The following is a 25,884-nucleotide window of genomic DNA, read 5'->3' on the forward strand; positions in this document are numbered from 1 at the left end:
GTTTAATTTTCGGACGAATCAAGTGTCCACCAGTTTGGTGCAAGAAAAAGAAATGTCCGTCGACCCTCAGGAACACGATTTGATGAAAAGTATACACGGCAAACGATGAAACATCCACCAGGTGTGATGATATGGGGAGCCATTTCGACCAAAGGTACAGCCGAACTCTTTTTTTCTAAAACCAGGAACCACGATGAACGGCCAGAAATACTTGAACTTAATGAAGGAGAAGCTACAACTGCACAATAATGCACATGTCGGTGCACGAGTGTACAATTTTTGTGCAAGATGGAGCCCTATGCCATAGTTTAAAGATAGTAACAGAGTTTTTTAGGGCTAAGAAAATTACTCTTCTGCAGTGGCCGGGGAACAGTCCCAATCTTAACCCTATTGAAAACTTTTGGAATTTTCTCAAGAATAATGTTGCTGAAAAACATCCTTCGAGTATTCCTTTCCTAATTGAAGCAATCAAATTAGTCTGGATCCATAAAATTCCTGAAGAACGTTGCAAAAATTTAATCGAAAGTATGCCTAGACGAATCAAGGCCGTCATCAAAGCGAAAGGAGAACACACCAAATATTAAAAATTTGGGACTTTGATGCAAAATACAATACAAGTGCTTATTACTTTGTCTTATATATAGTTTAGCAAGAAATAAGTAAAAAAAACGACAAGAAATAGGATGGAGAACTGATTTTCTCGAAGTTTGCGGTTTGGTCTTAAACTTTTGGCCACGACTGTAATTGAACCCAACAGTAGCAATTTGCAACTATAAGCTCATTGTTGCATGCGTTTCGATTTCAAAACAACATATGCAGCAAGGGATTTTCATGTTTATATATAAATGTCCAATTTATTTTGTCTATTCTTCGCCTTGTTGCCCATAGTTTCTATTCGGTTAATGGAGCATCCCTCTAGTCATCATCAAGCAAAAGTCAGTAAACAATGGTTGGTTCTGTTTTTTTTTTGGTATTCCTTCTTTATTGCGGATAGGCTTTAGTGAAATCGATCACCATGCTCATCACTAACGTCACTATAATTTGGTGGAAAAAATCAGAGGTGTAGAATCGTAGTCGTGGAGTTGGAAGGTATTTGGCATGTCCGGACTCTGGCCCCGGAGTCGTTAAAAAAAGGCCGACTCCGACTTGATTCAAAACAATAAAAAATATTTTTTCGCGATCTTTTTTCTAAATAGCGTTTCTTATTCTCTCATCATCATCATCACCATCAACCAATATTGATTATACAGGCCATGAATTAATCCTCATGTCAAGGGTGTGGCCTGTCTGTCGAGAACGAAGTCTTCCCCTCCAAACCACGCGATTTATTGGGTTGGCAGAGTCCATGTTCAGGGCTACAAGGTCACGTTTTACAAGTTCTTCCCAAGATAGTTTTGGTCTACCTTGACCCGGCTGTGCTGCGATGTTGACACATCTGACCTGTGAGATCCAGCTTGAGCTGCGCTCAACGTGACCAAGCCATCTCAGTCTGCTTAATTGGAGGACTTCACTGATGTCTTTTATTTTGAGCTTTGATAGAAGAGTCTCAAACTGGGTGTTGTCTTCAGGCTTGACTAGGCAGGTCCATCTTACCATCGCTTTGTCATTACGTTGTAGGCGCTTGACGGTGCTTGCTAAAGTAGCCCACGTTTCAGAGCCATAGAGCAAGACACTCCTCACACAACTGGAGTAAACTTGACCTCTGGTTGCAGCAGGAAGTTGCTTGCTTGTGAGGATAGGGATGAGTTCTCTAAACTTTTTCCAGGCTGACTTGCACCGAGTTATATCCGCATGCTCACAGCCCTTTCCAGAAGACATGGTATCACCAAGGTAGAAAAAGTCAGTTACCACGTCAAGTGCGCCACCTTCAACTTCAACCTCGCTTACCGGCCTGCCATCTATTGGTCTTGCTGTGCCTTGACAGCGTGGGCATGAGTAGTGTGGGTCCGGTCTGAGTGACCCTTTAATTCCACTACACTTTTTGTGGACCCAGTGGAAGCAATTAGTGCAGAAGATAGAGTTTCCACCGGTTCCGCTTAGGCATACCGAGCAAGGGTGCTTTCCTGATCTTCTTTAGGGAGTTCTGGTTGATGCCAGAGATCATTATTTTGGTCTTACCCATATTCACTTTTAGGCCCTTTGCTTCCATTCCCTTCGTCCAGGCGGCGATTCTGTCAACTAGTGACTCTAATGAGGTGTCGATAATGGCAAGGTCATCAGCGTACAACAGCTCCCAAGGGCAGCCTGTGCGTAGTTCGAGTGACAGGGCCTCCAGGACAATGATGAAGAGCAGTGGGCTCAATACAGAACCCTGATGCACACCTACGCCTACTTTGAAGGTGTTACTGTGCCCCTCCCAAACACGCACATAGCTCCTAGCATTCAGGTACTTTGATTGTACTATCCGTACTAGACATTCCTCAACACTCAGCTTTCGCATGGCCCACCAGATCACCTTCTTTGGCACTCGATCAAAGGCTTTTTCTAGGTCTACAAAGGCCATATAGAGTCTTATTTACGGCAAGGTGTTTTTCTTAAAGTTGACGGATGATGAATATGGCGTCAGTTGTGCCTCGACCTGGCATGAAGCCGAATTGCATTTCATCAATATGCACTTGTTGCCTAATCAATTGTTCTGTCACTCTCTCAAGTATTTTCATGGTCTGGTCAAGCAGCTTCAAGCCTCTGTAATTACCCCTATCAAGGGCATCGCCTTTACCTTTATAGATGTTGACGATGTAGCTTTCTTCCCAGTCTGCTGGTATACGACCCTCGCTAACAATAGCTTCTACCAGGTCTCGTATAAGAGTAACTCCAGTTTCGCCTGTTGACTTCAGCATCTCTGCTATTATTCCTAAAGGACCAGGAGCTTTGCCCATGCGCATCTTACTGATGGCTCTTTCGATAATCTTTGTGGTGATTGGTACACTAGGGCCCTCAACAGATGGTTCATCTGAGAGATTATCCGGTTTCCAGGGGAACTCTACATTGGGAATTCGTTCATAGTATTGTTTCCAAGCGACCTTCCTTGCTTCCTCGTCGAGGGAGAGTTCACCAGCATCATTTTTGATGGGTTTATCACCACTAACGTCTTGATTGTCACGCCGCATTTGCTTTGCCAGCTTGTAGACCGTCCCTGACTTTGAGTTGACATTGTGAAATAGTGTCTTCTCAGCTTCGGTTTTAGCATTGTGTATGGCATACTTAGCTGTTTTTTTGGCATCGTTGTACGCTTCTCTGCTTCCTCCTGCCTTCCATGCTTTAAAGCATATCCTCTTCTCCTGCACAGCATTCTCCACTGTACCATTCCACCACCAGGTTTGTTTTCTCCATCGGTGCCTAAATGAAACACCACAAGTTTCTTGTGCAGCTTCAGTGACTCCTTCCTTCAGAGTTTTCCTTATCTCTTCTACGGTGCTTGCATGGGCTCCTTCAATCTTGGAGGAAAAGAGTTCAGCATACTCAGCTTGTTTGTTTGGATCTTTAAGCTGTCAGATTTTTATGCGGGGCTTAAACTGTCGCTTTTGTTTGTGTGAAGTTTGTACCGTCATGTCCGACACCATGAGTCTGTGCTGGGATGCGCATTCTTCACCCAGGATGACTTTTACATTTGTAACATGCTTTCTGAACCTGCGCCGATATAGGATGTAATCGATCTGCGTCAAAGCTTCTCCAGATTGGTAAGTGACCAGATGTCTGTGGTCCTTCTTAAATACGGAGTTCCCTATCACCAGGTCGTTTGCTACAGCAAATTCAAGTAGTCTTTCACCTTCCTCATTGCGTTGGCCAATGGCATACCCACCGTGAACTTCTACGTATCCGTCTGGATTCTGTAACCTATTAATCTTTACAACTTTACCAGAAAATGAAAGACAGTGTTTGTTCTTGTTAGTTTTTATGTTGGCTTGTATTGTTTTCACTGTGATTTTCCGAATTAAGAGCAACTGAACTAACAATCGCTAATGTGGTCAGTGGATTCTTTTCAAACCACTGGAACATTAACTTATATATTTTCCGTTGAGCCATTGCCGATGATTTGCACCAAAAGAGTTACAGTATGTGAACTGCAATCAACTATGAGTATGTGTCAACTCCAATCTCACCAAATTTGCATCCAAAATATAACTGGGGTAGCATATGCTTTTCTGATCGCGGGTGTCATACCACGCTTGTGATAAGAAAAGTTATTCTGCTACAAATGTAGTGGAAATTGTCCGTTTTATTTAGGCCGTTCCGAGACCTACAGAAAGAGCACATGAAGCTAAACACATTAAACTTTTGTTGAAGTTTTAACAAGACAAACAAGCCAACACCCCAACACAAACATATGTCAAAACAAAGACAATATGAGCAGGTGCTTCATTTACTTTTACCAATCATATTAAGTACCCAACTCCAACAGACCGAGAAAAACTCCAAGTGAAGTAATGCAAGCTGCTTACCTCATCAGCAGGTAATGCACATTTTGGCATGATGGCATATCTCAAAAATCCAGAGCTAATCAACAAATTTTAACGTGATACTTGTTTTTAGTGGTCTGAAATTAGCCAGCACTAACTCAATTCGTTTCAGGAGAAAATTGGTTGTTGCCCAGTGATAATCTACGGTAATTCTAACATGTAGCCTGTCATGTATCATGACGTGAATATTGCACAAATATCTGAATGCAGCCTGTGTCAATAACTTTGTTTATAATCAGATTTATGTATGTCACGGCCATATTTCTATTGGTCTCTTTATCACTATTGAAGCTAAGAAGCCCAACGAGATTTGATTTGCTGATATTCACTCAATTATATTGTCGTTATCTTTCTTTCAGCAACGTGTGGGTTCAATGCAACTGCAAGTGATGAGGCTCAGCTTCTAACATCCCCTGGATGGCCACTTAAATATCCACCCAATCAAGAATGTCGGTGGATTTTGAAAGCCCCAAACGAGTTTCAAGTCAAATTAACAATTCAGTCATTCGAAACGGAAGAAAACGATATATTAGAGGTAACAATGCCATCAGTATGCTGAACTATACGTGTAGCCTAAGGGAATATTATGTATTTGCGTATGTGCAAAAGAAAACTGGCCCAAGTAAAACTAACTGTGCCCTCAAAATTTTTGTGACTTATGTTACATTACTTACAACTTTTCACTAAACAAGTTTCTGGTGAAATTTTCACATTTAAAACTCGTTGTCTTTTAGCCAGTTTTTAAAAGTATATTTCCGTATGGGCAAACTGTATTGAAACCACAAGGCAGTGCAGTCCACGGACAGTCAAAAATCAGTAGTCCAGTGTATAAGTGTGCTTTGTCAAATGCATTATCTCAAAAGTTACAACCCTTAGGTTACATTACACTGTCAAAAAAGGTACTGTAAATGCCTGAAGTGTATAAAAAATATGTCAAGAAGTATCACAACTACACGTGCAACAGTTTCTTGACCTGTTGAAAAGTCAAAATTTTTAAAATGTTTAGCCTCTCGCATTGTTTTCCATAATTTTGACCACATGAAATCCAATAATGAAAACCATTTTGCTCTCAGACGATGGGATACCCTGCCTCTAAAGGCCTAAGCATTTCTAAGCAAATCACCCATTTTTGACTTGTAAAGCCATGGTCCTGACAGTGGAAGTGTCTATTTCAACTGAAAACACATTCATTTAATGCCTTACTAGCTAACAAGCGAAAATCAACTGATGGATATTTTATATCATTTTGAGTAGTTTGTGGGGATTAAAATAATTAAGCAGCAGCAATTAACGCCACTACTGGTGAAAAGACTTTGCTAATTTCAGGCAAACTATACATATCTTTTGAAAAGTCTGACAGAAGGAGACCTCAGATTTATTTTTTACGATGACGTCAATTTGACGTCATATAGACTAAGGTCAAGAGACTAAATTTCTTACATGAAAATAAATCTTAGAAAATAAATTACCGCTGAACATTACTAAAATACAAAGACAAAAAACAATGGTATGCAATGCTACACAATTTTCAAACATTACACACTATTATCTACACATTTAAAGTTGTCTCCCTTATAACTTATTGCTTGGTCGTCGTTGTCGTCGTGTGAGACTCTGGGACCGAGGGTCTACCCTTTTACCACCCCAGATACACGATGTTCCCGGGACTGTACTGAAAGGCCACTAGAGAGCCGCCTGTCTTTGGTTTCATCATCAATGACGGGCAGACCTTCCATTTCGTTAGGTGGCTTGAAGATGGTACATTCATTGATGATGTGGTCTGTCTGTTCCTCGGCACTATATTCACAGGATGAGAAAGAGGCCATTCTCCATTGGTGCATGGTTGAGCGGAAAAACCAAACGCCCGTACGGAGAAGGTTAAGGCGCACCCATGTTTGTCTTTGTAGTGTCAGGCCAATGGGGCGTGTGTCGGCGTCGGAGATGAACAAATGGCGTTTGGTGGTACTTGACTTCCATTCAAAATTCCATTTATGTTCTTCTCAAGTAGCCGCAGAGGTCTTGTTCATCAGCTTACATCAGGTTTGTTCATCTAATGGTGTGGGAAGCAGACATCCGGTCACTGTGCGTTGCGCGCTGTCTATTGCAGTGTCTATATTATGGCAGTGAACAATGAGCAATGCAGCATCAAACAGGTGCACAGTACTCTGCTGAAGAGTAGACATGGGCTAAGGCTGCTATACGCAAAGTGTCAGCCCTCGCCCCCCAGCTAGAGCCTGTCAGGCGCTTGAGTAGCGCAGCGCGGGATGTCAGTTTTCTTGCACAGTCACACCAAATGGTGGCGGTATGTGAGCCATATGTCTAGTGTCACCCCAAAGTACCTTGATTCGAAGCAGAAGGACAGAGGTTTTCCATTGTTTTGAGCATGTAGCTTACGATCAGCTTTCCGATTGGGTAGGTGGAAAACTGCTGCCAAAGTTTTAGTTTCGCTGAATTTCAGTCGCCAGTTCTGGAGATTAGCCGAGATTGTCTTCAAGTACCGGCTCAAGGTGTCTTCTGCATTTTCCCACGACTTTGTGGAGTGGGGAATTGCCAGGTTGTTCGCATAAGCGTATTGTGCGCAGATCGTGATCGGCAGGTCGTGGGTGTAGATGTTGAAAAGAAGTGGAGTCAGGACCGATCTCTGTGGGACGCCGTTTTTCAGGCGTCTCAGTCTGCTTCGCTGTGAACTACCGGTGATGAAGGTGAAGCTTTGATTCTTGACAAGTTCCTTTTTATCATATAGACCAAATGTCGGTCAGGAACAGGTGAAGCAGCTTGCTGGTAAGGTTGCGATGCAATGCAGTGTCATAGGCAGCTGTGAGATATAGAAAGACAGCGCTGGTCTTCTTTTTTGCCTCAAAGTAGACTTCAATGTCTAGGGTCAAAAGTGTGACTTGACCTACGGAAGATTTTTCGCATCGGAACCAAGCTTGCTCTTTTGGAAGAGCAGGTCGACGATTGGGTTGCTGGCATAGATCAGCCTTTCTAGGATTTTGAAAGGAGCACAGAGGAGGGATGTCGTGCGATAACTCCTTGGGTCCTCTGGTGGCTTGTAAGGCCTAGGGATCACAACTAGGCTACTAAGTTTATATATCAGATTTTTGGAGCTGTGAGGTGGTGCAGGCAGGAATCTACGTAATCAGGACTTGAGGGCAGGGCCAGCGTGGAGCACAAGCTCAAGGTAGATCTTATACTGCCCTGGAGACTTCTGTGGTTTCACTAGGCGGAGGGCGGTGGCGAATTCTTTTGGAGTGAAATCTCCAGAGATTGTTTCTTGTGGTTATTCCACACCCCACAGGGCAGATACTTCTTTAGCGACAAGACGAGATACCGTGCGATTCTTTGTCTTGTAGACCTCGTTCTGCCCTGGCTGGGAAGCGATAGCATTAGAAGTAACGGGCAATGGCGAGGGGAGTTTGCTGAGCGCACAGTCAGGTTGTTGTTGATGATCCACGCTATACTGCTTGAGTGTGAAAATTGGATGGCTTGGACGGCTTCGTTCCATCGCTCAATCTTGTTTGCGTCCAGCTTCTCATGTAGTCTGATGGCGACGGTGTTAAAAACAATACCAGGTGCGGCGTTTAGGTAGAGGAGACAGAGAGCCTCACACTCAGAGTCTCAGCATGGTGTATAGCTGTTTCGATGGTCACGTGTTATTGCGGCCTTGGCCGCGGTTACTGTGGCATTGCAGAAGTCCTGGTAGCCACAAACGCAAGTTTTGGGTCGATGGTGAGGGACGACCCGTGTTTTTGGACCGCGGGAACTTCTCAAGCACACGTCTGTCTGGAAGAGAGCTATCGACACTCGCGAAGGCCAAGTCAGGGTTTGCCCTTGTTCCCCACTGACCGGAATGGAAACTGGCTGGTTCCTGTGGGATGAATAGGAGGGCAAGATGGTTTGTGGAGGCCCAGTCAGCCAGAAATTTTCTGTCGCTGCTAGTTTTATTGTAGCCCCAGTCGGTGTGCTGACAGTTGAAGTCGCCAGCATAGAGACTGGGTTAGGGGAGCGTTGGAAGGGAAGGTGGCAACATTTGCGAGGGTGGGGGCTTGTAGATGTTAACGAAGTTGTAGTCTTGGATACAAATGCACACCCACTCAATCTTGGTATCAGCTAGAGATTGGTCGACAAAGGTCCACTTCAGGCGCTCTCATGCGCTAACATGCCAGTGGTGCAGTAGATATCTTGGATAACGATGACGACTGCCAGTTTGTTATGGGCCAGCTGCTCCACAAATTTGATCTTGCTTGTTGAGTAGCCTTCTATGTTGAGCTGCAGAATGGGGGGCGTTTGAACTTGTTAATTTCCCCTTGCAGCTGTGCCGTCCGGGTGGAGGCTCTTTGTTGGCAAGTTTCGGTTCTCATCTGCTTATGTGCATGTGCAGATGGTACTCACAGGTTGGGGCACGAGGAGCTACTTGTCGTCCACCCCCAATGGACGTTAATGTAACATTATCATAATTGAGGCCGTCAAATTTTTTGCGAGAGAAGATGGACATTTGACTGATAACCGTTGAGATGACTATGTTTCAGAACGGAGACGTATACACAAGTCAGTTTAGAATAGCCAGCTAGCTACAGCGAGATTAGATTAAGAAAAAAGTTTTTGAGGCTTGGTCAGGTGTAGAACTGCAAAGATTTTCTTCACAAAATAAAGAGTTTTCAACGTTTAAAGTGAAAATTTGTTATGTCTGTTTAAAATGTTTCTACTTATGTTTTAATGCAAACATTGAATATATACTCATGCGCTAATCTCAGGTCAACGCGTTTAAATACCAAAGTATACTGAGGCGTTGCAGGCAGAAAGCCAGAGCTGGCTTGATGCAGGAATTTTCATGTCGTTCTTTATGAAAGATGGCTTTCTTTCTAAGTACGAGATCGCCTTGTATCCAATGCAAGGCGAGTGATCACTGGATATAATAAATGAGTTTCCCAGTAAGGCGAACTGGAGTAAAGTTTACCAGATGACCAAAGATAGGCATAAGCAGCAACACACCATCTGCAACGAGTTTCTGCATGTGTACTTGCAGCACAACACACACGTGCATGTGTACTTGATACAACACACACGAAAAATATACGACTCCGATTCCTCGTTTTGTAACCGGCCGTCTCCTGCTTTAGTGTTGCCAGATTTTATAAGGTTACCAGATGTTTCTGAGATTTTGTCTTGTTTTATTAAAAAAAAATAATAATTTCAGTAAATTCGTAATGAAAGCTAAAACGGTGACTTTCACAAAACTGACGAAAACCAACACTTCCATTTTTTGGTAAAGGTTTTGAGCGAAATACAGAAAATAAGAAAAAATATTCTGAAAAAGTGCATTGCGAACAAAAATTTTATTGTTTTTTATCTTTTTTCTTTATCGAACCGGAGTCGGCCGTTTTTTTAACGAATCCGACTCCAAAATCTTCCTGACTTCGATTCCACGACTTCGAATCTACAGCCCTTCTCTGTGCTGTATGTTGCAGTCATACGTATACGTATACTGTATCTGGTTTCATCAAAAAGATGACGTTAGCCAAACTTACGCACCACAACATAAAGCATGCTTTCCCCTGGCCACTGATGTGTCGAACATTCTCGTTGAAACACAAAGCTAAATAAAACGTCAATAGTTCTTCTCTAACTTGTAAAGTGATTGTGAGATAACTTTTGTTGAAATTTGATTCCAGTTTGATCTTTCAATTCAATTGAAAGATCAGTTTTATTATGGCAAAAAAATTCTGCTTCTTATTACTTTTACTCGATGTTGCCCAATACAGTGTTTCAACGATTCTGCAAACGTTGAATCGATGTAAAGTAACTGATCTTCTCGTTGGGAGCTCAGTCAAATTCTACAAAGCTCATCATTCTACAGAAAAACCTGGTGATTAAGATTTCTTTCAGGATGTACAGTTGTACACAAGATTGCAAGGGTAACAGTTTAACACTTTGTTCAAGACAGGGATTGCTAACCAACAAAGTAAGAAATAATTATATTTTTTATTTATTTAATAGGTATATGAACATCGAGATTCTGCAGTGAAATTGAATGGAAAGGCAATTGCACAAACAACGTTTTATTCAATGCATGGAATTCTAGAAGTGTGGTTTTTACCTGATGGTTCTAACCAAAAGCTTTTAACTAATGAATTGGTCCAAAAGCGTGGATTTGAGGCATTTTTTACCAGTAAGCAACAACAATTTATAGTAAATTTTGAACTTGCTGTTTTTTTATCTGGCTGTTGGAATATAGGCTAAGAAGGTAAGAGTACTCATAGCGCCTAGGCTAAGCAAACTCATAATAATAGAACATAGAAATAAATTTCCAGATCTCGTAACAGACTCTCTATGAATTGTATAATGTATAGTCTTATTTTTCTTGCATCGATCATGCAATTTCCACCAACCAAACCTAACAGACTCTCCAACTTTAGGAAGGCCAGATGGAAGCAATTCCCACAAACCACAAGTAAATTAGCTAAAAAAAGGCCATTCATGGTGGTCAATGCAAGGAATGCATACCATGTTGGGATGAAACATGATAAACTTTGTACAAAAACTTAAATGATCTTGAAACACCTGAAGACTTCTAAGAAATGTCTGAAAGCTTGATGCAGCACCATAACCCTAAACGCCAAGAGCGATGGATTGAGACAGACAAAGCTATAGACTTTCTTTACTTCAGTTGAAAAGCATGGAACACACTCAATCACCTGAATAAAAGAGATTCCAGAACTTCGTCGAAATGTTTCGTAACACCTATTGCAATTCCATTGCATCGCAGGTTGTGGAAAATGGATGGCAAGAACAAATAGAGCGCAAATTTCAATATAGGTCAACTCTCAAGCCTCACATCAGAAAGGTGAAGGATTGGCACAAACAACCACTAACTGACCAAACACTTTTCTAAAATGATTGAAGGCATAAAGTTGTTGAAGACAAGGAAAGTTTTCAAGACCGGACCTGATTCAACCCGAATTCATACAAAAATTAAATCAAAAATTTACGTGGGAAAACTATCAATTTGTAAAAAAAAATTACTTTTACTGCATGCGTAACCTAAAAGTCCCTAAGCCCTAGCGAAAAGCATTGGTTGTTGCAATCTTTAAACCAAAGAAAAAAACCGTGACCGACCCAATGAATTATCGCTGAATCCCCCCATTGTATGTGCCAATCAAGTTACTAATGTTCCTCTTGTACCGACAAATTGAACCAGTTATTGACTCCAAACTCCCACCAGAGTAGGCGGGATTCAAGAGAGGAAGATCAACGTTGACCAAGTAACTTTTCTAACATAGAATATCGAAGATAGATTTTGGACAATGTGATGTCAGGAGCTCTTTTCCTCAATCTCACTACGGCATTCGATACTATCTAGCACAGAGGGGTTACTTACAAACTATTGCAGATAATCCCAGACTGACATACTGTATGATGAAGTTTCTGTCAAACTCATCTCTATCTGTAGTTTATCCATGGACTTCTAAATAGTAGTATCTGGACTGGAAACGCAGTGACCAACATGTGGCCAAACAGTTGGTACAACAGTGGGCCAACAACCAAGTAACTAACCCTGTTGGCCCACTGTTGGCCAACTGTTGTACCAACTGTTTGGCCACATGTTGGTCACTGCGTTTCCAGTCCAGATACTACTATTTAGAAGTCCATGAGTTTATCTAACCAACAACGAAGGAAAAGCCGACTAAGGCATGTGAGAAATGAATTGCCTGCAAACTGTCACTTGTTGCCTTCGATCAGTTGCAATTGACAGTTTGCCTGTTCTTTCAAGCATTGGCCAAGCTACACTGCGGCGGCTGCGTGCAGTTATTTCCTTTAGCCGTAAAACCTAAAACCTGCTGATTTTTGCTTGCAACTACATTGAGAAAACCACCAAAGCAGAGATTAAAATCAAAAAAGCCATTTGTAGGCGCTACACACAACCTTTTGGCAATGTTTAGTGGGTGCCCTGGCAAACAACGAAAATGCCGCGTAGCATAACAGTCAGGCAGTACATCTCCATTGCATCAAATGATCACATCTCCATCTCAGGGCCACTTGAGTCATGGCATTTCCAGACTTACCTCATCAAGACGTAACCACCTGGTCACTGGTGGTGGATGGTTTGGTGCAGACGTGCTGCTTTGAGATTTGGCAGAGACTGCTCCCTGCGAATGTGATAAGATGCAGACGCAGCCCACATTATCAAGGATTTATCGCCACACAAACATTCTCATGGTGTACATGGGCCTAGTTTCCATTGACGATGGCACCAGACAGCGACTAACCGACAGGTGCCCTGACATATAGCGACAGAGAGAGAACCTTAATTTTTGATTAGCCTAAAACACATACAAATAATTTACCTAGGTGAATCAGTTTATTACAAGAGTAAAAACGAGCAAGATTAACGTGTCGCTAATAAAAAAGATTGTCTTACCGGGAGGCAACGTCAAAAGTTTTTGAAAATTGATTTTTTTCTTGTTTTTTTTGTTTTTAAATATATTCAGATTTGTTTTAAAAACAATGTCGTATCTATTATCTCCAGTAGCCGCTCTTTTAATACTTGAGATATAAACTTCTTAAAAAGTGTAGTCGAATAGCCTAGCCTACAACTAGTTGATGTTTAAATTACATTTACTCAAGACCTTGATGTTGCAATAGTTGTTATTACTGATGAACTGTTTATTTGCCTTTTCCTTTGGCTTATCTGATTTAGTTTTGTAATAATAATCAAATTTTGATACTTAGACCATCTGTTTGCCTATGTCATGCATATTATGAAAACTTTGCAGTTGATAAACCTTTTATTTTTTAATGACTTTTGTTACCGTACTTTTTTAGAAGTTGCTGGTGAGTAGGCTACAGACGAGTCCTTTGAATACGACATACAGCACTCATATAAGAACCTTGCTGAATATCACATGTTTCTGTATCGGGATCTTTCTACCTTTTCTGCGTTGCGGAGTCACGAACGGGTTTGATAGTTACACGAAACGACCCAGGTCGAAGCTCGATCAAAGCAAATGACTTTATATAGCCTAAGTGAAAGTTGAAAGTCGGAGTCAGCTAAGACTCCGTTCTATTAATAGTTTACTTCTCAAAGGGGGGTCATATCTGGCCTCCTTCATATTTCCTTTGATTACTAGAAGCACCGTAACGCCATGCACTACAGTAAGCTACTTTGCAGAAACTATAGGCTAATTTCAATAACCAGTTTTTCAAAACCCGTTTGTCAAATTCAAGAAAATTAAGAAACCCTGGCAGAATTGGCCACGTGTCTTTATTTTTGTTTGTATGAGACTTTTTGTTTTGTGCATATTGTATGAGTTTGTAAATACTATACACCAAATTAAAAAGGTGAAAATGGCCAGGATTTACTACAAATGCGTTTGATTGATTGACTTGATTGACTGATTGATTGACTGAGTCTTTATCCTCAGACTGGGAAAGCTTCTTGCCGAGCTTTATCCTGGCAGTTTCGCATACTTGTAGAGGTTTTGAATCACTGACGCAGGCCCGGTCTCAACTTTCTAAAAGGTACCATTAAAAAATCCCCTTTCCGCAACAAAGGAAAAACGCAAATCCTAGCTAAATTAACTCATCGGTTGCCACTGGCTGACTTGTCGCAGGGGGTTAGTGTGGTGGTAGTCATTGCATTGACGTGGGTTTGATTCCCACCTCTACTATGCTCCTTTTTCTTCCTTAATTACCAAACAAAGTTCGAAGGGGATTTTTCAATAGTACCTTTTAGAAACTTGCGGCCCGGTTACCGAGATTGACAGAGTGAAGTTTCCGATTGTTGAAGTCTTGTTGCCGGGGAATTATTCCATCCATTAGGTGCCGCTGAATGGAGAGCAGTCCTTAACGTGCGTTGCTCAAGCGCACACCCCGAGAGTCGAACAAGCACAGCTTGATCTTGAAGCTTCTTCGTTCCAGAAGTGACGCGCTAACCAATTGAACTATTGGGCTGACTATTTGTATGATGGGCGTTTATTGTATGATTGGTAACATTTCGAATTTATTGAACTAAAAATTGCCTAATTTTTATGTCAATTTAACTACTTGTGCTTCTGAAGTGCCCCTCCGCAGTCAAACGAGTCACGCTACATCACTGGTGTAGTTTGTTGAAAATATCAATTTAATAAAGATAGAAACACAACCATAATGTGCTTGGGAATAAATGAACCGCATTGACATTTGTTTACCACAAAGTTTGTTTTGCCACTGGGCTGGCTTCATGATTTATTAAAGACTTTCTGCAAAGACATTAACAAGATGAGATTGTCAAAAGCTAAATTGAGACAATTGCTGTTGTTCTTGTTTTATACTTACTTGAAAATATAATTTCAATTAGCACGCTGTGCTTAATTTGACATGTGATATCATTATTGTGTGAAGTCAGCTGTTAACTCATTTAAATTAATTAACTTTTGTGACAATGACCAGTGTCATATTATTTTTCACTTCCCAGTCAACAAAATCTGTCGTTTTACATTGATACGTTGAATCAATGTAAAAATGAAGGATTTTATTGACTGGGTTAGCCTATTTTAATTTTGCTTTGTTGAGCAATTTTAACAAAATGCGCACTTAAAGATGTGATGACTGTCAATAAACTTTTAAAGTTTGTCAACGTTTTGCTAAAACGTGAGCTTTTAATATTATTTTGTTTTTGAACTGATTTGTTTTCTTCGCAGTAACTTGCGGCTTCAACGCCATCGCAAACAACGAACCACGAGCTCTTACACCACCTGGTTGGCCAGAACCATATGAACATGAATTGCTTTGTTTGTGGACTCTGACAGCTCAAGAGGGTTTCAAAATTAAACTTGTGATTGACTTTCTGAATATCAACGACGATCAAGACTCATTTACGGTAAAAAGAAAGTCTTTTATGTCATACAAGGTAAAAGAAAACGTGGCATTGCAATAAAAATAGAAACAATTTAGTGATGTTTATTGTAGATTATATCTTTATTTCAACTCGAGCTAAAATAAATTGACTTCAGAATTTTCGTTCTTTGTTGTTATTATTGCAAAAATAACATCTACCAAATAAGAATATCCTTCTTTGGAATTTTATGCAAGAACATACTGTAATTAGATATTTGATTTACAGATCTATCGTACAATTTCTGAATCAGATCTTCATCTTCAATCATTTTCACAGCCACGTATTTATTATTCTTCTTACACCATTCTCAAAATAGAGTTTTACTCTCCAAGCAACCTTGAAGAACAAAAAGGATTCAACGCTTCGTTTACAAGTGATTAATTTGTTAGATTAGCCTAGTAGCAGTGGCGATTAATTTGAATGTTATAGTTTTTGTGTTCTGTTTTTCTGTCCATGACCTATACGCAGCATAATCTTCTGATCAATTTAGAAAGGTAACAAATGGACATACTTTTACTCGGTAAACTTAGTCAAGTATTTTGTTTCTCAATCTAGAGATTCAAAAATATAAATAAAATTATAAAAAACTTTTTGAAAAGCAAATACAACTTAAAATAGCTTTTTTGCAATAATGATTTGTGCATTGCGATGATAACACAAGACAATTTTGTTTGTCCGTTTTATTCAGTGTTTCTATTATGTTTTGGGTTCGCCGATGGCAAATTTGGTACTACTTTTTTTGTAGTGTCAATGGTTTGGAAGATATTTGCAAAAATAAAAAAAAAATTTTTTTCACTGATATCTGAAAATTAGTCGAAATATTGTCCATTAATTGAGATTATAATTTTCTTTAAAATGCTGTTTCATATCACACAACTTGCTTAAGTTATTTATTGTTCCTTTTCATTACTCGTTAGATGATTGTGAAAAGTTGCAAACTTGCAACGTGGAAATTTTCAACACGTGACAGGTTAAAATTTTGGCCGTTACAAGTTTGCAACCGGCCACATTTTGTTGGAGAGTTGGGTTAGTGGCTAAATGTTTGTGATTTATTATTTAATTGATTGAGTTTCGCTTTTAGCAGCATGATCGTTGCTTACTTCACAAGGTAGATTTAAACGATCTGTCTTAGCCAGATGCTGCGAGTTTGCTGTGGCAATAATAAGTTGCGCTAGCTTTCGGAACACAGTTCCCTAGTCATGTGCTATGATGAATGGTGTTGAAGTCAGTGAGTGGTTCTTTAGTGTGGTTCTTTCGTTTAGCTTGAGGCTGCTGGTTGTTGAGTTTCTGTGTTGTTAGGCGTTTTATGTTGCAAAATTTGTTTTCAGTTGATTAGTAGATTAGATGACGTAGTTCTTCCCTTTCGGCACGGTTGTTGATTTTAGGATTTTGTCTGCTGATGAATATGGCCTCTTTGAAACGTAATTTTACTGCGTCATTTTCTCGGGCAATTATTGTAAATTCAAAGTCGGTGTGACACTGTTGTTGATGATTAAAGACCGAACTTTTGTCTGAGCTGAGGTGTTCTTTGATGCGGGAGTGGAGTGGTCGAATCGTGCTGCCTATGTAGCTTTCCCTGCATTTCTTGCATGCGATCTTGTAGACACAGTTCTTGGTGGTACATATGTCATCGTTCCGTAGTGGGCAGTTTTGCAGAGTTTTATTATTTGGTCTGCCGTTGAAGACCAGGACGTTAGTGACGAGTTTGCAGTGTACAATTAATAGGGTTAGCATGTTTTAGATTGTTTAATTAGGTACGGAAAAGTAGAAGAGCAAATGGCCATCGAATCAAGCAAAAATAGGTCAACTGGTGGATCAACAAACTTTTTCGTATTGTTGAATGAGCGATGTGGTATTCAAGAAATAATGTTCGGGAGGTTGCTCTTAGGCTAAGGTTCTTTAAAGAAATGTTTATCTTGCTCATCATGTAGATGTGCTCCTTGTAATGCTGAGTGACAAGGATGAAAGTGTTCATGATCGTCTAGTAGTGAATAAACTACTTTAGTCTTGTGTTATTCTACAACAGGCAGTTGGACCACTATGATCATAAAATACCCACATGGTTATTTAGAGCTCTAAACACAGGGGTTGTAGTGGACCTCCAGAAGTTCTAAGCATGCGCTTATACCTAGCTGTAATTATTGCAGCAACACCTCAAGCACATCGGTGGTGAGGATTATCCGAGAATGATATCTTGATTTCCACAAGTATAAGTTTATTGAACAAAACAAATTTACAAATCATCAGGGCGCATTAGCTCAAAAACGTTGAAGACAAACAATGCCTAGCTAAAGGACGAGATGAAATGGATCAAAGTCATGTTAATGGCACCACAGCTCTCAAACTTGATTTGACAGAAACAAAGTTTCCAAGAATTACAAATAATCATGCTTTAGACGAATATTCTGATTATTTGGTGTGTCAGAAGCATTAAACATTGTTAGGGGGCACAATAATGTGATTTTGGTCACTCCACTCACCTAACACTCATGCTTCAAGAAATGTTGTTTTTCATTGGTTGAATTGTGTAGCGTAGTTTAATAATGAGCTAGCATAGCAAATTTTAGTTTTTCACTACCTTTACAATAGAAGTTATGGGGCCCTGAAAAGGAGAAAAATAATTATATGCTATCCCCACAAGTCAAAAACAAGGGTAGTGCTCAAACTTTAAATGATAGCCATGGACTTATCTTTCGACATATTGATCTAAACTTGCAATTCTTTTGTTTGGTAGCCTAAGGCATAGTATGAAAACTTTTCAGCAAAATCTTAAATGTATCATATTTGAGATATCTTCATATTGGCTGTTTTCATGTGGAAAGACCCTATTTTTCGTTTTTTTCAAGCTCGATGTGGACCTGGTAAAGTTCATCCAAATTTGGTAATATTTTACACAATTGATTTTTTTTATGTATAGCCTAGTATAAATTTAATAGACTGCCACGAGAAAATGTTTTCATGAGGCCGGTTCGATGTACCCTCACCTTCACATATTTAACTTGGGCTTGCTAAACAGCTGTAAAAGCATTGGATACAGCAAGTTGTGTCTTTCAAAACATTCCGCTAAATGTATCCAAATCTCTCTGAAGCTATAAAGTATATGGGTGGGATATTTGTTGGGCCCCAAATAAAGAAAATATTGGAATCAAAATAACATGAGAAATCTATGACTGCTTTGGAAAGAAGTGCATAGCAAGCTTTTCGAATGACAGTGAAAGGATGTCTTGGTAACTTCTTGATTTCTTGGTAACACAATTGCTAATAGTTCTTTGACACAGCTATTTAATAAGTCTATCTACATTTTTTAAGAGCATCTACTGCTCATACCTACCTCCTGAAAAATTTGTAATAAAATAATTTCATTATTTTGTATTTTAAGTTTTTGTTTTTTTGTTTTTCAGGTCTCACACGTGAGTGCATTGACAGCATGAAACAAACAACATCTCGATTTGTGTAGTAGGTCGAGAAGTATTGTGATGAACGGAAGTTTCTTCTCTGTTCCATCTAATTATGCATTGTAGTCCGGTTATCTGTGGCAGTGATTATTATGATTTGTGGCATCTTAGTGCGTCGTTTAGAATTTTATGAAGCGTCGCTTAATGATTTGATTTTCTATTTAAAAAATACACAAAACATAACATTTCATACCAATGATAAACCTCCCTTTATATATGTCATCTGCAAGAATACCCGTGGCCATGTGTCTACAACCTCATTCGTTGCTGGCATACAATAGCAGGCTGTTGACTTTAGCCTAATTCGGGAAAGAAATTCTTCCTAAAGTTTTTGTAACCAGACAAAATAAAACTGTCACATTTTGTCTTATTTTACTTATAAAGAAACCCACAGTGAGATGGCTGTTAGGCATAGTCGCTTGGTTATTTCTCCAATGGATAAGAAGTGTTGTTTGCTTTACTGCCTGATCAGCTTTACAACCAATACAAAAATATGTTGTGCTGCTTTAAATTGTTGACAGTACAGTGACCTTTGTGTGTGTACTTGTGTGCTGTATCACAGTTTGACGTAATTCTTACTTTCAGCAAGTTGCCGCTTTCATGCTACAGCGGAAACTACACCACAACTTTTATCATGTCCTGCACCGCTGGATCATCCTTTTTCCCACCAAAACTGGTTTTGTGTTTTGACAGCTCCTGTTGGATTTCATGTTAAACTGACAATTAATCAATTAGATATTGGTCTTCATGATTTTGATGGGCTTGTTGTAAGTACTGCAGAGGGTGTCCGACAAATTGTTCGTAAGCAATTGTTCGTAAAGCAATTCTTCGTAAGCAATTGTTCGTAAAACAATTGTTCATAAACTTAATTCTTCGTAAAACAACTCTTCCTACAGCATTTTTTCGTGCATGCAGTTGAAATTTGATGTATACGAAGAAATGCTTTACGAAGAATTGTTTTACGGATTTCATTTTACGAACAACAGTTTACGAAGAATTGCTTTGCGAACAATTGCTTACGAACAATTTGCCTATAACCCTGCAGAGGTGTACACTGTACAGATGCTGGAGTTTTAAAATATGTAGGAGCCTGAGTCTCGGTTTTAGGCCAGAGTCGGAGTGGAGCCGGCGTCTAAAATTCTTGGCTAAAACAGGACCAGGATTGTCTGATTTTTTTGCCAGTTGATATATTTAACATGCAAATAATTACGTTGTAGGATGGTTCAGTTGTTAATTTAGTGTACTTCTATGGTTTTGCTTTCCAAGCAGTGATTTTTTTATTTAAAAATGTTTTATGACAGGGCATAGGAAAGATGCAAGTTGTTATACGAAGTGGGATATAAAATATGGGTTGTTGTTTATGTTGTGAGCTTGGAGTCAGATTGGAGTTCGGAGTCAATATTTTCAAAATATTTTGAGTAGGAGTTGAAAAAGGTGTAGGCCTACTTAAATACGGTAAATATTAACAAGTACTGTAGGGCAATGCCAAATAAAACTTAAATGCAGATACTGAACATTTTCAAGTGAAACCTGTTTGAACATTAACATAAAAGTGTTCTCATCCGCTTAAAAAAAGAAATAATAATCTTGTATTTAATTTTCTCAACTTACCAGGTGGATAGAGGGGGAAAGCCCATGATAGCGATCTCAAAAACTGCCGGGTTGCCGAAAACTTTCTATTCTTTGGCAAGAACTCTTAAGCTTCGGCTTAATATAGATTTCATTCCTGATTCCTCAGAAAAACGTCATCTATTTCAAGCAACTTATACAAGTAAATGATATACTTAACAATACTATAATGTAGAGTTCATTATTTGTCAATTCATTTGCTCGGTTGGTTAAGCGACCGACTTTGTGCACGAAGAAATCTCAAGATCACGCGACGCTGATTCGTCTCTCGGGTGTGCGCTTGAAATTTGTTAACATTAAAATTAACTTGAATAAGTAACTTGAAACTACTGTATAAAAAAATAAAATAAAAAATGTATGCATGCTTTTTCCTTTTAGTTAAAACGATTTTGATCACAGTAATTTTTGAAAGGTACAGTATACAGCAGCATTTGATCAAAAACTTTGCAATGATATACCACGGCCTACGATAACACGGCCGAATTTGTTGCTATGTAGGAAAATTCTTAAGACTCTTAATTGTTTCAAATATACCCATGACAAACTGTCGTATTCTTATTTCCAGAATGTAAAAAAGCAGTACTGTATATGCACTTGAGCAAATTTCTGCCTTGATTAGCCTGAGATTAGGTATGTACGTTGAGTACAATTTACACAACAACAATGTAATAAGTAAAACGTTCCAACTGCACGCTGGAGGGTAGTCTAGTCATTTAGTATACCACTTTTAGTGCAATTGAATAGTCACTTTAAAATATCAAGGACTTTTATGGATTCTACGTTATAAGCTGTTCATCTGAAGTGCAATTTACTTTAAATATAAGTTTGTTTGGTTTTTCGCCAAGTTATAATTTGCAGGTAAATATGGTTATTGGTGACAGGTCTTGTAATGCAAAAAACGTAACAATTGCATGATGAGACCAACTCCAGGATGCAGATGGAAAGTCTTGCATGTTTTACAGCACATCATTAATGAGTAAACTGTGCTCAACGTACAGAGATGGGCGTGATCTTGATCTTGAAGATCACAAGTGATCTTGAAGATCAAGATCGTGATCTTGATCTTGATCTTCAAGATCACTTTTTTTTTGGTGATCTTGATCTTGATCTAAGATCACTTTTTTTTGAGTGATCTTGATCTTGAAGAACAATAAGATCAAGATCACTTTAAAATTGAAGTTTACTTACTAGATAGAGTCATTTTTTTAGAAATCGTGCTGTACAAAGTAGTTAGTGGCAACTACTAACATTAAGTCACTGTTAATATGATATGTGTCCAACAAAAGGCGATTTAAAGTCTCCATCTAATCTGGTCAGTGTTGCCATTTCAAAATTGAAAAAGTTTTCTGTGTTGGTCATAATAAAGAAGTCAACTTCCGTGTACTTTATGTTGACGTATAATAAAAAATGATTTAACTTTGTTCACAATTTCCATGTGTGAATTTGAAAGAAATGTTTTCTTTCTTTGACCCAATTTTAGATATTTCAAAAGTCTAGAATGGCGGTGTTAAAAAATCTGGACTCTAGCCGACTTTGGTCATGTAAAGTGGTTTATTGCAGCAAATCAACCAGACCAAGACTTGTTTAGGGTCTGAGTATGGAGCGGTTTGTCTGACCGCAAACCTCTGAACTTTTTTGATAGCAGACAACAGTATCAAGGTTGCCAGATGGGTAAATGGTGCAATAAACATTGACATAATACAGTGAAAGTTAAAACTACTTAGTAACACGAATAAAAACTCCCACATGAACCAAACTAAAATTTGGTAAAAAATGATGCAGTTCAAAGTTTATTTATTTATTATAAATAAAAAGTATAAAACTAATTGCAAATTTTGCGACTTTTTCAGAACTACTATAATTAACCTCGGCCTTGGGTGTGACGTTGCGATTCTAGGCAAACTACGTCAACAATTGATAGGTCTAATAGCAACAGTCACTAACTTATTACAATTCTTAGGCCAGCGATCGAGTAGTTAAAAGTAAAAGTTAGCAATACCAACTATATACCTTTACCCAGGTTGCTTATAGTAATTATTTTTTGCAACATCATTGATCAAAAACTTCATTATTTTTCAAGTACACAAAAAGTGATCTTGAAAGTGATCTTGATCTTCAAGATCACGATCTTGATCTTGATCTTCAAGATCACATAGTTTGGTGATCTTGATCTTGATCTTCAAGATCACCTATTCTTGGTGATCTTGATCTTGATCTTCAAGATCACCAATACTGGTGATCTTGCCCATCTCTGTCAACGTACATACCTAAGCTCCGGCTAAACACGCTAAAAATATGTCCATGTAAAATATGTTGATCATACATTATTGTTACAAGTAAGTTTGTGTAGAATAAGACCGCAGCATTCTGAAGAACTTTAATACTTTTTGTTTTTCAGGAGTGAATCGTGAGTATTCAACTTAACAATAACAATATAAAGTGAGTTAGCCAAAAATTGTATGTAGAGCAATTTAATATTCTGGGTAATTTTGGAACAGTAATGTTTTTCCTGTTCAATTCAATATTCATTTTATTACGGTATTCCATTTTTCTATCAAATGAAACTGAAGCGATTTTGTCTAAAATTTAAATGTTTACCGTAAAACCTCTAAATAGGCTACAGTTTATGTTAGAAATAAATAATTTTCAATAGCCAACCGAGAACGATTTTAGGCTGCTGAATTATTTTGACTTACAAAATGAACATGACAAATATCTCAGTACTTTATTCCATGCAAGATGCAATCAGTAGTTCAGTGTTAGCTATGATTATGACATCATTTCATCGCGAAGTTTGCTGATGACGTCACACTTCATCATCATTACATCACACTTCATGTGATGGTTTAAATTCGTATTTCAACAAAACAAGCAGTTAAGGGTTGATAAGCCGTATATTTTTATTGAAACAAACGTTATTGCAGTAACTACAACTTCTAGAAAATGAAAAACTTTTTTGATGGTTTTCAATGTAAATTATAATTATTGGTAGGCTATAAAAAGACTAAATAGAAACTAATTTTAAGAGTTTATGTGTTAAGCTATAATATTTTGTTTTTGTCAAACAGTGATTAGATCAGCATCTGTCATATTGTGACAAAAATGCATTATCTTTGAAAACCATCTACAAGAAGACCACTACTTCTAATACCTACTTTTAATACCTGCCTTGAAACTATTTGAAGTAATTGATAGCAGATGGTTTGCGTAGGTGTCGCCTATCTGTTCAACGTCTTTACTTAATTAATTCTATTTGAATAAGGAATTAAGGTTTTATAAAGTAAAAATTAGGCATATCAGAGATGAGGTGGAATAAAAGCGGACGAATAAATAAAGACGGCTACACAATTATGTATTCTGGAAACAATAAGAACTCAAGGGGAGTTGGAGTTATAATTAATCCTGTATTTGCAAACATTATTATGGGATTCTGTGCGGTTTCTGACAGAATTTTGATGGTTAAAATAAAAAATGTACATCAAAATCTATGTATAATACAAGTTTATGCGCCAACTTCAGATTTTACAGATGAGGAGATCACTTATTTCTACAACGATATGAATGAAGTCTTGAAAGAATGTAAACAGAATGAGTTGGAAATAATTATGGGAGACTTTAACGCGAAAGTCGGCAAAATTGATATCGATCAAAAGTGTATAGGAAAGTTCGGATTCGGTCAACGAAATGAGAGAGGGACAACCTTCATTGAATGGTGCCAAGAAAATAAATTATGCATAACAAACACTTGCTTCGAAAAACATCCCAGGAAACTTTGGACATGGTAATTGGTAAAGCCCAAATGACCAAACACGTAATCAAATTGACTACGTCATCGTACCACAGAAATTTAGAACATCGATTTTAGATATAAATGTATTCCCATCGGCAGACTGCGATAGTGATCACAATCCTGTTGTTGCAAAATTCAGATTAAGACTACAAAAACGAAAAAGGAAGAAAAGAACTATTCACTTCAACTGGAACGCATGTAGAGAAGACAAAACCATTAAAGAGAAATTCCAACAAGCTTTCACAATGCAAATGACAAGTAGTAATACCGAAAAAAAAAAACTGAAACGACGACCACGGAAGAACATTTTAGCATTAGCAAAGATTCGATTAATAAAGCCAATGAAATAGTTCCTAAAATGAAATACCAACGACATAAAAACTGGATGAAAGAAGGAATCTTCGAGATGATGGAAGAAAGAAAATAAAAGAAACACAATAAAAGTGAATACCAAAAGTTGAACAAACAAATAAAGAAAGCATGCAACAAAGCCTGTGAAAAAACTTGAATGACGAGTGCACATCAATCGAAAAATTGCATAATCTCGCTCCAAGAGAAACACATCAAAGAGTCAAGACGTTAACTGCAAAGCACAATTCTACGTCAAAGTCAAGATTTTTGAAGAGTAAAACAGATGAAATACTAATGGAAGAAAATGAAATACAAAAAAAGTGGCAGGAGTATTTATCTGATTTTTGTGACGATCCAGATCGAACTGTAAAACCTTTCAATTCAGTGAACCATTGTCAGGACTATATATTCTAAAAAGTGGAATTGAACATACCATTGAACATACCATAAAACAAACTAAATTGAATAAGGCTGTGGGACCAGATGAGACCAGTACTTAGATGCTAAAAGCACTGGAACATGTTGGTGTGGATGCATTGCATGAACTCTTCAATAACATATATGATTCAGGAAAGATGCCTACCGACATAAACAAATCAATTGTTATAGTATTACCTAAAAAACCGGGAGCAAAGGAATGTGAAAACCACCGCAAATCAGCTTGACATCACGTATTACAAAAATTTTACTACGCATTATCATGAACCCAATCAAGAACAAAATCAACGATGAAATTTCTGAAGAACAGTAGGCTACGGATTCATGCCAGACCGCGGCGCAAGAAATGCTGTATGTTGTATTAAAAAATATCGCTCAAAGATCAATTGAAATGAAGAAAGATCTGTACATCGCTTTCATTGATTATAGGCTAAGAAAGCTTTCGACCGAGTAAAACATACCAAATTACTGGAGATGCTAGATAACATTGGAATTGACGATAAGGATCTACGTATTATTCAAAACCTTTACTTTGATCAAATTGCAGCAATAAAGATCAATCACAACATCAGCGATTGGATATCAATCAAGAGAGGCGTTAGACAAGGGTGCGTGCTCTCTCCAATCCTTTTTTCATTATGTAGTGAGATCATCCTCCGATGTCTTGATGATGAAGCTGGCGTAAATGGTTGGAGAACTAACTTTAATCACCTGAGGTATGCTGATGACACTGTCTTGGTGGCTGATTCGGAAGCAAAACTACAAAGTTTGTTGAGCAAAGTAAATAAAAGAAGTAAATAATTTGGAATAGAAATGAATGAAAAGAAAAGGGAAACGATGGTAATCACAAAGAAAAAAGAAAGTGAAATTCCAAATGTCAAATTA

Source organism: Aplidium turbinatum, chromosome 9 (assembly GCF_918807975.1).
Source record: "Aplidium turbinatum chromosome 9, kaAplTurb1.1, whole genome shotgun sequence".
Classification (NCBI taxonomy): Eukaryota; Metazoa; Chordata; class Ascidiacea; order Aplousobranchia; family Polyclinidae; genus Aplidium; species Aplidium turbinatum.